An 11,217-nucleotide genomic window follows, 5' to 3' on the forward strand; every position below is an offset into this window, starting at 1 on the left:
AGTATCATGCAGCCCTTCGTTTTGTCACTAACCAGAGACGTCTAATTGACCGTGGTGATCTCTGCAGTGCTGTCTGGTGGACATAGCTAGCCAAACACAGACTACAACACTGGCTCATTCTTATTTAGTGTTGTGTACATGTCATTTACTGGCATGCTGCTTTTTATATTGATATATTTTCATCTTGTTGATGTCATGTGCCTGTTTGTCTGAAACGGATGTGTTGATGCTCCTGTCTTGTTCCAGGTCTCTCTTGAATATGTCATTTTTATCTCAACAAGACTAACCTGATGAAATAAAGTTGAAATAAAATAAATAAAATGGTTTAATGATTGGTTTCCTAAATGTGTAATGAATGAATTGTGGATACAACGTTAAAATACAGTGTTACTCCCATTTATAAATTCAAAACCCTATTGTTGCTCCAGGTCACAAATTCAGTTGAAATTAGCAGGAAACCATAATATTGACCAAAGATATACCTGCAGGGAGGTCATACACTTCAGGGTGTACATGACTGAGGATATCGTAAATTACCTCGACTAACCTGTAGCCCCACACATTGACTCGATACTGGCACCCCCTGTATACAGCCTATCTATCTATCTATCTATCTATCTATCTATCTATCTATCTATCTATCTATCTATCTATCTATCTATCTATCTATCTATCTATCTGTCTGATTATCTTTCTGAGCATCAGTAGAGTGACAGAGGAGGTTAGCGGAGGGTGATAGGGACAGCGGAGGGAGTAACATGGCTAACTCCATCTCTACTGTTTGTTAGCATCATGTTTCATAGAGGCTAATTATTTTTTAATTGGTAGTCAAATACTGGTCTTACAACAGTAATTATAAAAGGTAGTCACTTATAATTGGGATATGTATTGAAAATGTTGGAGTCATATTCAAATGTTTAGCTTTTTAAAAATGTATTTTCCACAAAGCGTATTTAAAACTATATTCCACAGTTTGAGGCGAGCTTTGCAACACAGCCAAGCAATTTATTGGATGAGAAGCGACCAGAATGTGTACGCAGAGGATCCTTTTCAGTCTCTATATCGAATCAGCTTTCACCTCTGACATCAACACTAACATTACCTCAATGAATCATTCCAACATCCACCCATCAATCATTGACTAACAAAAAAAAACAGTACTATAGTTCTTGGTACTTTGGTACTGAGAAGAACTCATCAACATTCTGAGGAATATATGTTTTATCCATGAACATCTACTTTATTTCCTGATACATGATAGATGATTGGTCAAGTTATTGGATAAATAATGATGGTCAGAATTTATGGTGGCAATGTTGTTTGGTTGACGTGTCATATTGTGATCCTCCAATAAACTATCAAGCATTACACATGTTTAGTAGTTTTGTAGATTCCTCTTACATGTTTAGCAGCTTCAATTACATCATATATGTTTCGTAATATTGTTTTATTCCATGTTACAATGTGAACATCGCCAAAATACAGGTGCATGCAGAGCAAATTATATCAGATTACACTGGGCAGTAATGGTAATGTACTTACTGTCCTGAGAGTATGTCTATTGAGTGAGCTTGATAACATCACTCCCACTAGCAGGAACAACATTAACACATCCTGCATCTTTAACTATGTACTTAGTCAGTTCAGGGATTCGATCCAGCATCCTTTCAGTTACTGTCTCAACACTCTAACCACTAGGCTACCTGCCGCCCCTGCAAAGCCAATGTACTGAATGGAATTGTTTTAAGATGGTCATACCAAGGATCATTTTGAATATTAGGACCTCTTTAGGAACAACAAAAAATAAATGAAAAGATTAAACATTGATTTTGGCCTTTCTGCTATTATTCCATAGAAATGCATTGAATAACAGATTCATACATGGAAAAACAGTCAAAAAAGTATTCTGCAGGAATTTGTGTCTGTCCTATATCTGAGAGCCGTAAGAAAGATCAGGAAAAGTTTTAGTTTTTGACACATATTTAACCCCTTTTTTGGCACTAAACTTCTTCCATATATACAGAGCTTTCAGAAAGTGTTCATACACCTTCATGTATTCCACATTTTGTTGCATTACATCCTGAATTCAAAATGGATTAAATTGATTCTTTTGTCACCAATCTACACACAATACCGCATAATGACAAAGTAAAAATATGTTTTTAGAAATGTTTGCTAATTTATTGAAATGAAATACAGAAATATTTCATTTACATAAGTATTCACACAACTGAGTCAATACATGTTAGAATCACCTTTGGCAGTGATTACAGAGTCTTTCTTGGTAAGTCTCTAAGAGCTTTTACATACCTGGATTGTACAAAATTTGTCCATAATATTATTTTCAAAATTCTTCAAGCTGGTTGTTGATGTCAGGTCTACTCCAACTCCTCTCTCCGGCGCTCGACTTCGCCGGTCTGCTCATTACACACACCTGGCAACCTTCATTACGCCACCTGTAAGCTCATCATTAGGCACACCTGGACTTCACTTCCCACTTCCCTTGACGAACAGGGAGATGGATGAGGTCCTCTGCGTTCCTCAACGTCTAGATCTTCCTCAAGGGGCATCACCTCCAACAAGCTGAAGATGCGCTATAATGACTCAACCCAGCGAGCCAGCACCCCAGCCAATTCAAGTCTTCCCAGGTCAACGATGTGCGTTTTTCCCTCCTGGACAAATATGACAGGACCATCCAAATGCTGTGACTTCCTCCTCCAGTGTTCCCTCTATTTCGCTCATCAAATAGAAGCCCCCACTACAGAGAGAGCCAAGGTTGCCACGGTTATTTCCCTGCTGACCGGGCGGGCATTGGAGTGGGCTACGGCCATCTGAGACAGAGGAGAGGAGGAGCTGGGTTCCTATGAGAGGTTCATGGCTCTGTTCAGAGGAGTCTTCAATCATCCATAGGAGGGCAGAAAGGGGGGTGGAGGGGGTGAGCTCCTACTCCAACTATGGCAGGAGGACCCTAAACTATAACTTTATTTCATGGAAGGTCAGTCCTTGCATAATTTTTAATTTTAACCTTTATTTGTCTAGGCAAGTCAGTTAAGAACAAATTCTTATTTACAATGACGGCCTACACCGGCCAAACCCAGACAACACCGGTCAATTGTGCACCGCCCTATGAGACTCCCAATCACAGCCGGTTGTGATACAGCCTGGAATCAAACCAGGGTGTCTGTAGTGATACCTCAAGCACTGAGATGCAGTGTCTTAGACCACTGCGCCACGCGGGAGCACAGAGCCCTGTCTATTAATTTGAGAGTGGTTATATTTCTACAGACTGTTGTCTGTAAGGCAAGGAAAAACTCCCTAGAAAGGCAGGAACCTAGAAAGAAACCTAGGCTCTGAGGGGTGAGCAGTCCTCTTCTGGCTGTGCCGGGTTGAGATTATAACAGCACATGGACAAGATGTTCAAACGTTATTAGATGACCAGCAGGGTCAAACAATAATAATAATCACAGTGGTTGTAGAGGGTGCAACAGGTCAACACCTCAGGAGTAAAGATCAGTTGGCTTTTATAGCCGAGCATTCAGAGTTAGAGACAGCAGAAGAGAGAGAGAGAGAGTCGAAAAAAGCAGGTCCGGGACAAGGTAGTAGGTCTGGTGAACAGGTCAGGGTTCCATAGCCGCCGGAGCAGCATGACCAGGTGGACTGGGGACAGCAAGGAGTAATCAGGCCAGGTAGTCCTGAGCATAGTCCCATTGCTCAGGTCCTCCGGGAGGGGAGGGAGAGGGAGAGAATTAGAGGGAGCATACTTAGATTCACACAGGACACTGGATAAAACAGGAGAAATACTCCAGACATAACAGACTGACCTTAGCTCCCCGACACATAAACTATTGCAGCATAAATACTGGAAGCTGAGACAGGAGGGATCAGGAGACACTGTGGCCCGTCCCACAATACCCTTGGATAGGGCCAACCAGGCAGGATATAAGCACGGCCCCCACACCACTAGCGGGATATCTTCAACCACCAACTTATTAACCTGAGACAAGGCTGAGTATAACCCAAAAAGATCTCCCCCACTGCACAAACCCGAGGGGGGTGTAAGGGTTGCGTAACTGGTGACAGGGAAGTCAGACGCAGGAGAGTAGAACTTTGGTAATAGCCGGAGCAGTTTTATTCCAAAAACCAACGGCATAAAAAATAACAATGTTGGGTACAAAACCCAATGCGCACCAGTCAACATGTGCACAAGAACTTACAACAAACAATACAACACAAAAACATGGGGGGAACAGAGGGTTAAATACACAACACGTAATGAGGGAATGAAAACCAGGTGTGTGGGAAAAACAAGACAAAACAAATTGAAAATTAAAAATGGATCGGCGATGGCTAGAAGACCGGTGACATTGACCGCCGAACACCGCACGAACAAGGAGAGGCACCGACTTTGGCAGAAGTCGTGACAGGGGGCGCCAAACCCGGACAGGAAGATCATGTCTTTGACTCAACCCACTCAAGTGACACACCTTTCCTAGGGACGGGATGAAAGAGCACCAGTAAGCCAGTCACTCATCCCCCGTAATAGGGTTAGAGGCAGAGAATCCCGGTGGAGAGAGGGGAACTGACCAGGCAGAGACAGCAAGGGCATTTCGTTGCTCCAGTGCCTTTCTGTTCACCTTCACACCCCTGGGCCAGACTACACTCAATCATAGGACCTACTGAAGAGATGAGTCTTCAATAAAGACTTAAAGGTTGAGACCGAGTCTGCGTCTCTCACATGGATAGTCAGACCATTCCATAAAAATTGGAGCTCTATAGGGGGAAGCCCTGCCTCTAGCTGTTTGCTTAGAAATTCTAGGGACAAAAAGGAGGCCTGCGTCTTGTGACCGTAGCGTACGTGTAGGTATGTCCGGCAGGACCAAATCGGAGAGAAAGGTAGGAGCAAGTCCATGAAATGCTTTGTAGGTTAGCTTCTTTGGTATAGGTGGCAGCATTTTCACTTATGGATGAATTTCGTGCCCATAGTGAACTGCCTCCTACTCTGTCCCACATGCCAATATATGCATATTATTATTACTATTGGATAGAAAACACTCTGAAGTTTCTAAAACTGTTTGAATGATGTCTGTGAGTATAACAGAACTCATATGGCAGGAAAAAAACAGAGAAAATTCTGAGAGTGGTCGTTGTTAAAGTCATCGCCTATTCAATTCCCTATAATATATGGATCTGTTTGCACTTCATACGCCTTCCACTAGATATCAACAGTCAGTAGAACGTGGAATGAAGCTTATGCTGTGTTGTGGGACCGGATGGGAGGGGAATGAGTCAGTGGTCTGGCAGATTGCCAGTTCTTGGTCACGAGCTTTCCTCATTATATAGTCATGCGTTCCATTACTTATAGAGACTGAAAAGAATTCTCCGGTTGGAACCTTATTGGATATAAATGATAACAACATCCTGAAGATTGATTCTCTACTAAGTTTGACCAGTTTATTCGACCTGGAATATAACTTTTTGAAGTTTTCGTCCGACGTTTGCCTGCATCTGCGCGAGCGTTTGGACACGTGTACTACACATGCTAGCAAAATTAGCTAATTGGACATAAGTAATGGACATTATCGAACAAAACAACGAGTTATTGTGGAACTAGGATTCCTGCCACTGCATTCTGATGAAGATAATCAAAGGTAAGGGAATATTTATGATGTAATTTCATATTTCTGTTGACTCCAACATGGCGGAGAAATGTTGTTACATCTGAGCGCCGTCTCAGATTATTGCATGGTGTGCTTTTTACGTAAAGATTTTTTTAAATCTGACACAGCGGTTGCATTAGGAACAAGTGTATCTTTAATTATATGTAAAACATGTATCTTTCATCAAAGTTTATGATGAGTATTTCTGTTATTTGACGTGGCTCTCTGTAATTACTCAGGATATTTTGGAGGCATTTCTGAACATGGCGCCAATGTAAACCGAGATTTGTGGATATAAATATGCACATTATCGAACAAAACATAAATGTATTGTGTAACATGATGTCATATGAGTGTCATCTGATGAAGATGTTCAAAGGTTAGTGATTCATTTTATCTCTATTTCTGGTTTTTGTTACTACTATCTTTTGCTGGGAAAATGGCTGTGTTTTTCTGTGGCTATGTACTGAGCTAACATAATTGTTTGGTGTGCTTTCCCCGTAAATCCTTTTTGAAATCAGACATGTTGGCTGGATTCACAACATGTGTAGCTTTAATTTGGTGTCTTTCATGTGTGATTTCATGAAAGATTGATTTCTATAGTTATATATTTGAATTTTGCATGCTACATTTTTTCTGGATTTTGGCCAAGTGGGACGCTACTGTCCCACCTATCCTAGAGAAGTTAGCAGTAAAACCACTAGCCTTCACAGGATGCCTGTGTAGAGAGGCTTGCACTCGAGTAATATGATCACATTCTTTGGTTCTAGTCAAGATTCTAGCAGCCGTGTTTAGCACTAACTGAAATGTATTTAGTGCTTTGTCCGGGTAGCCGGAAATTAGAGCATTGCAGTAGTCTAATCTATACGTGACAAAAGCATGGATTAATTTATCTGCATCATTTTGGACAGAAAGTTTCTGATTTGTGCAATGTTACGAAGATTGAAAAAAGCTGTCCTGGAAATATTCTTGATATGTTCATCAAAAGAGAGATCAGGGTCCAGAGTAACGCCGAGGTCCTTCACAGTTTTATTTGAGACGACTGTACAACCATGCAGATTAATTGTCAGATCAAACAAAAGATCTCTTTGTTTCTTGCAATCTAGAACTAGCATCTCTGTTTTGTCCGAGTTTAAAAGTTAAACATTTGCCACCATCCACTTCCTTATGTCTGAAACACAGGCTTCCAGGGAGGGCAATTTTGGGGCTTCACCATGTTTCATCGTAATGTTCAGCTGTGTATCGTCCACATAGCAGTGAAAGTTAACATTTTGTTTCTGAATGACATCACCAAGACGTAAAATATGTAGTGAAAACAATAGTGGTCCTAAAACGGAACCTTGAGGAACACCGAAACTTACAGTTGATTTGTCCGAGGAAAAACCATCCACAGAGACAAACTGATATCTTTCCGACAGAAAAAGATCTAAACCAAGCCAGAACTTGTTCTTGTAGACCAATTTGGGTTTCCAATCTCTCCAAAAGAATGTGGTGATCGATAGTGGCAAAAGCAGCACTAAGTCTAAAATCAGACTGAAGCGTTTCGTAAACATTGGTTGTCTTCAGGAAGGCAGTGAGTTGCTGCGCAACAGCATTTTCTAATATTTCTGAGAGGAATGGGAGATTCGATATAGATCCACTCATGATGCAATCTCTTTTGCTCTCCACACTGCCCTTTCCCACCTGGACAAAAATAACACCTATGTGAATGTACTAATGGGAGATTCGATTAGGTTGGAATAGGGTCCAGTATGCAGGTTGAAGGTTTAGATGCCATTACTATTTTCATGAATATGTTAAGAGATATAGGATTAAAAAACTGGAGTGTCTCCCTTGATCCTAGGTCCTGGCAGTGTTGTGCAGACTCAGGACAACTGAGCTTTAGACAATTATGCCTAGCCTGGAGCATGACATTTTGAAATTTAGTTTTGCATATCGATGTGGAAAGAATCCATCTCGATCATAACAGTCTTATGTGAAAGACCTTATAGTTTTGTGGTCTTGAATGTAATTAATTAAGGCTGTGGCCATAGAGTGCTGTGGTCTTCAAAGATATGGCATGGGTCCTCAGATCCTCAAAAAGGTCTACAGCTGCACCAGCGAGAGCATCCTGACTGGTTGCATCACCTCCTGGTATGGCAACTGCTCGGCCTCCGACCGCAAGTTACTACAGAGCGTTAGGTTCTACTTTTACAGAGTAAATAACTTACGAACACAGCGAAGCTTAACCAAGTTTAATTCTTCCCAAAGGGTCGTTACAGCTGTAATTCAGACAAAAACATGTTCTCACCATCACAAGTATATATACTACACTCTGGACTTACTATCCAAGCTCCAAGTCACAAATTCAGTTGAAATTATTATCTTATTATCTTATTCTTATTTTTATCTCAACGAGACCAACCTGGTCCAATAAAGTTTCAATAAAATAAATAAAAAGGTTGAATGATTGGTTTTCTAAATGTGTTATGAATTGATGATGGAAACAACCTTAAAATAACCACCATTTATTATATTCAATCCTATCCAAGCTCCAGGTCACAAATTCAGTTGAAATAACTAGGAAACCATAATATTGACCCAAAAATTGCCTGGAGGGCAGTCATACACTTCAGGCTGTGCATGACTGCCGTTATCGCCATGGCTGTAATGTCATCTTGTTTGTTATTCAACTGTGAGAGGTGTGGATGGATGGGGCAGGTACAGTGGCTTCAGAAAGAGTATAAAACAGGGCTGCAGAGTGCAGAAAGACACCACACTACTACTGAAGACCAGAAGACATCATCCAGATAAACAGCCATCAATCAGACAGCATCGTCCAACTGTAAGAGGTATGTTTGTTTTCACTGAGAATCTTCTTTGCAAAGGTGTATAAGAGTGGGCAGGTGTATACAAGTGGACAGGTAGGAATGGATGGAGAGGTGTAGGTGGACATGTGTATAATGTAACACGGTAGACCTGGGATCCATATTAACTTGCTGTTCTTTAATTTGGTAGAGTTAAAGGACCCAGTGTGTGTGTGTGTGTGTTAACATGTTGTGCTCTATGTGCTTTAGTAAAGGATGAAGATCCAGAGTATGTTACTGCTGTTCGCTCTAGTGGGTGTCCTGTTAGCAAGCTCCCTCAATGAAGATAACTCTGAGGAAGGTATGTATTGTTTGTGAAAGTGTACTACTTTACTGCCCGGGTTTAATCTGATATAATTTATTAAAATGAAAAATGTTTCTTCCTCAGCTCTCCTGCAGGAGGATGATCTAAAAGGTGTAAAGGCTGCCTTTTTGGCAAAGTTGGCTTCTCTGAAGAACAGCCCCTCTGAAGATGAAGCACCATGTGAGCTATCTATCTATCTATCTATCTATCTATCTATCTATCTATCTATCTATCTATCTATCTATCTATCTATCTATCTATCTATCTATCTATCTATCTATCTATCTATCTATCTGTCTATCTGTCTGTCTGTCTGTCTGTCTGAGCAACAGTAAAGTGACCATGGGAGGTTAGCAGAGGGTGATAGGGAAAGAGGAGGGAGTAACATGGCTAACTCCATCTCTACTGTTTATTAGCATCATGTTTCATAGAGGCAAATCATTTTTTAAATGGTAGTCAAATACTGGCCTAACAACAGTAGGTTTAAAAGGTAGGCACTTGTAATTGGAATATGTATTGAACATGTCGGAGTCATTTTCAAATGTTTAGCCTTTTAAAAATGTATTTTCCATTAAGCATACTTAAAACTGTATTCCAGTTTGGGGCGAGCTTTGGAACAAAATCAAGGAAAATGTGGGGTGAGAACCGACCAGAATGGGGATGCCGAGGATCCTTTTCAGTCTCCATATCAAATTAGCTATCACCTCTGAAGTCATCACTAACAATACCTCAATGAATCATTCCAACATCCATCCATCAATGATTGACTAACATAAAAACAAAACAGTACTACAGTTCCTGTGACTTTGGTACAGAGAAGAACTCATCAACATTCTGAAGAATATATGTTTTATCCAAAAAACATGAACTTGAAGACCTGATACATGATAGTTGATTGATCAAGTTAGTGGATAAATAATGATCAGAATTTCTGGTGGCAATGTTGTATGGTTGACGTGTCATATTGTGATCCTCCAATAAACTATCAAGCATTACACATGTTTAGTCGTTTTTTTGATTAATCTTACATTTTTAGCAGTGTTTCAATTACATCATACATGTTTCATAATAATGTTTTATTCCATGTTTTTATTGTGTAACAATGTGAACTTGACCATAATACAGATGCAGTGCATGCAGAGCTAATTACATCAGATTACACTGGGCAGTAATAGTAGTACACATACAGCTGAAGTCGGAAGATTACATACACCTTAGCCAAATACATTTAAACTCTGTTTTTCACAATTCCTGACATTGAAGTCTAATAAAAATTCCCTGTCTTAGGTCAGTTAGGATCACCACTTTATTTTAAGAATGTGAAATGTCAGAATAATAGTAGAGAGAATTATTGATTTCAGTTTTTATTTCTTTCATCACATTCCCAGTGGGTCAGCAGTATACATACACTCAATTAGTATTTGGTAGCATTGCCTTTATATTGTTTAACTTGGGTCAAACGTTTCGGGTAGCCTTCCACAAGCTTCCATAAATAAATTGGGTGAATTTTGGCCATTTCCTCCTGACAGAGCTGTCCTGAGTAAGGTTTTGTAGGCCTCCTTGCCCGCACATGCTTTTCCAGATCTGCCCACAATTTTTCGATAGGCTTGAAGCCAATACATTGACTTTGCTGTCCTTAAGGCATTTTGCCACAACTTTGGAAGTATGCTTGGGGTCAATGCCCATTTGGAAGATCCATTTGCGACCAAGCTTTAACTTCCTGACTGATGTCTTGACATGTTGCTTCAATATATCCACATAATTTTCCTCCTCATGATGCCATCTATTTTGTGAAGTGCACCAGTCCCTCCTGCAGCAAAGCACCCCAACAACATGACGCTGCCACCCCCGAGCTTCACTGTTGGGATGGTGTTCTTCGGCTCACACGCCTCCCCCTTTTTCCTCCAAACATAACGATGGTCATGATGGCCAAACAGTTTTATTTTTGTTTCATCAATTCTCCAAAAAGTAGATATTTGTCCCCATGTGCAGTTGCAAAGCCTAGTCTGGCTTTTTATGGCGGTTTTGGAGAATTTGCTTTTTCTTTGTTGATCGGCCTGTCAGGTTATGTCGATATCGGACTCGTTTTACTGTAGATATAGATACTTTTGTACCTGTTTTCTCCAGCATCTTCACAAGGTCCTTTGCTGTTGTTCTGGGATTGATTTGAACTTTTCGCACCAAAGTATGTTCATCTCTAGGAGACAGAACGCGTCTCCTTCCTGAGCGGTGTGACGGCTGTGTGGTCCCATGGTGTTTATATTTGCGTACTGTTGTTTGTACATATGAACGTGATACCTTCAGACGTTTGGAAATTGCTCCCAGGGATGAACCAGACTACAATTATATTTCTGAGGTCTGGCTGATTTCTTTTGATTTTCCCATGATGTCAAGCAAAGAGGCACTGAGT

At 40.6% G+C, this 11,217-nt stretch overlaps 1 long non-coding RNA gene across 1 annotated transcript; it reads left to right on the forward strand.

Annotated features, from left to right (window-relative positions):
• The first annotated feature begins 8,410 nt into the window (after window positions 1-8,410).
• On the forward strand, window positions 8,411-9,797 carry LOC120026984. Its single transcript, XR_005473260.1, has 4 exons — window positions 8,411-8,488; window positions 8,714-8,804; window positions 8,892-8,987; window positions 9,406-9,797. It is a non-coding gene; the product is annotated as an uncharacterized LOC120026984 (long non-coding RNA).
• Window positions 9,798-11,217: the final 1,420 nt, after the last annotated feature.

This window comes from Salvelinus namaycush, chromosome 2 (assembly GCF_016432855.1).
Source record: "Salvelinus namaycush isolate Seneca chromosome 2, SaNama_1.0, whole genome shotgun sequence".
Taxonomy (NCBI): domain Eukaryota; kingdom Metazoa; phylum Chordata; class Actinopteri; order Salmoniformes; family Salmonidae; genus Salvelinus; species Salvelinus namaycush.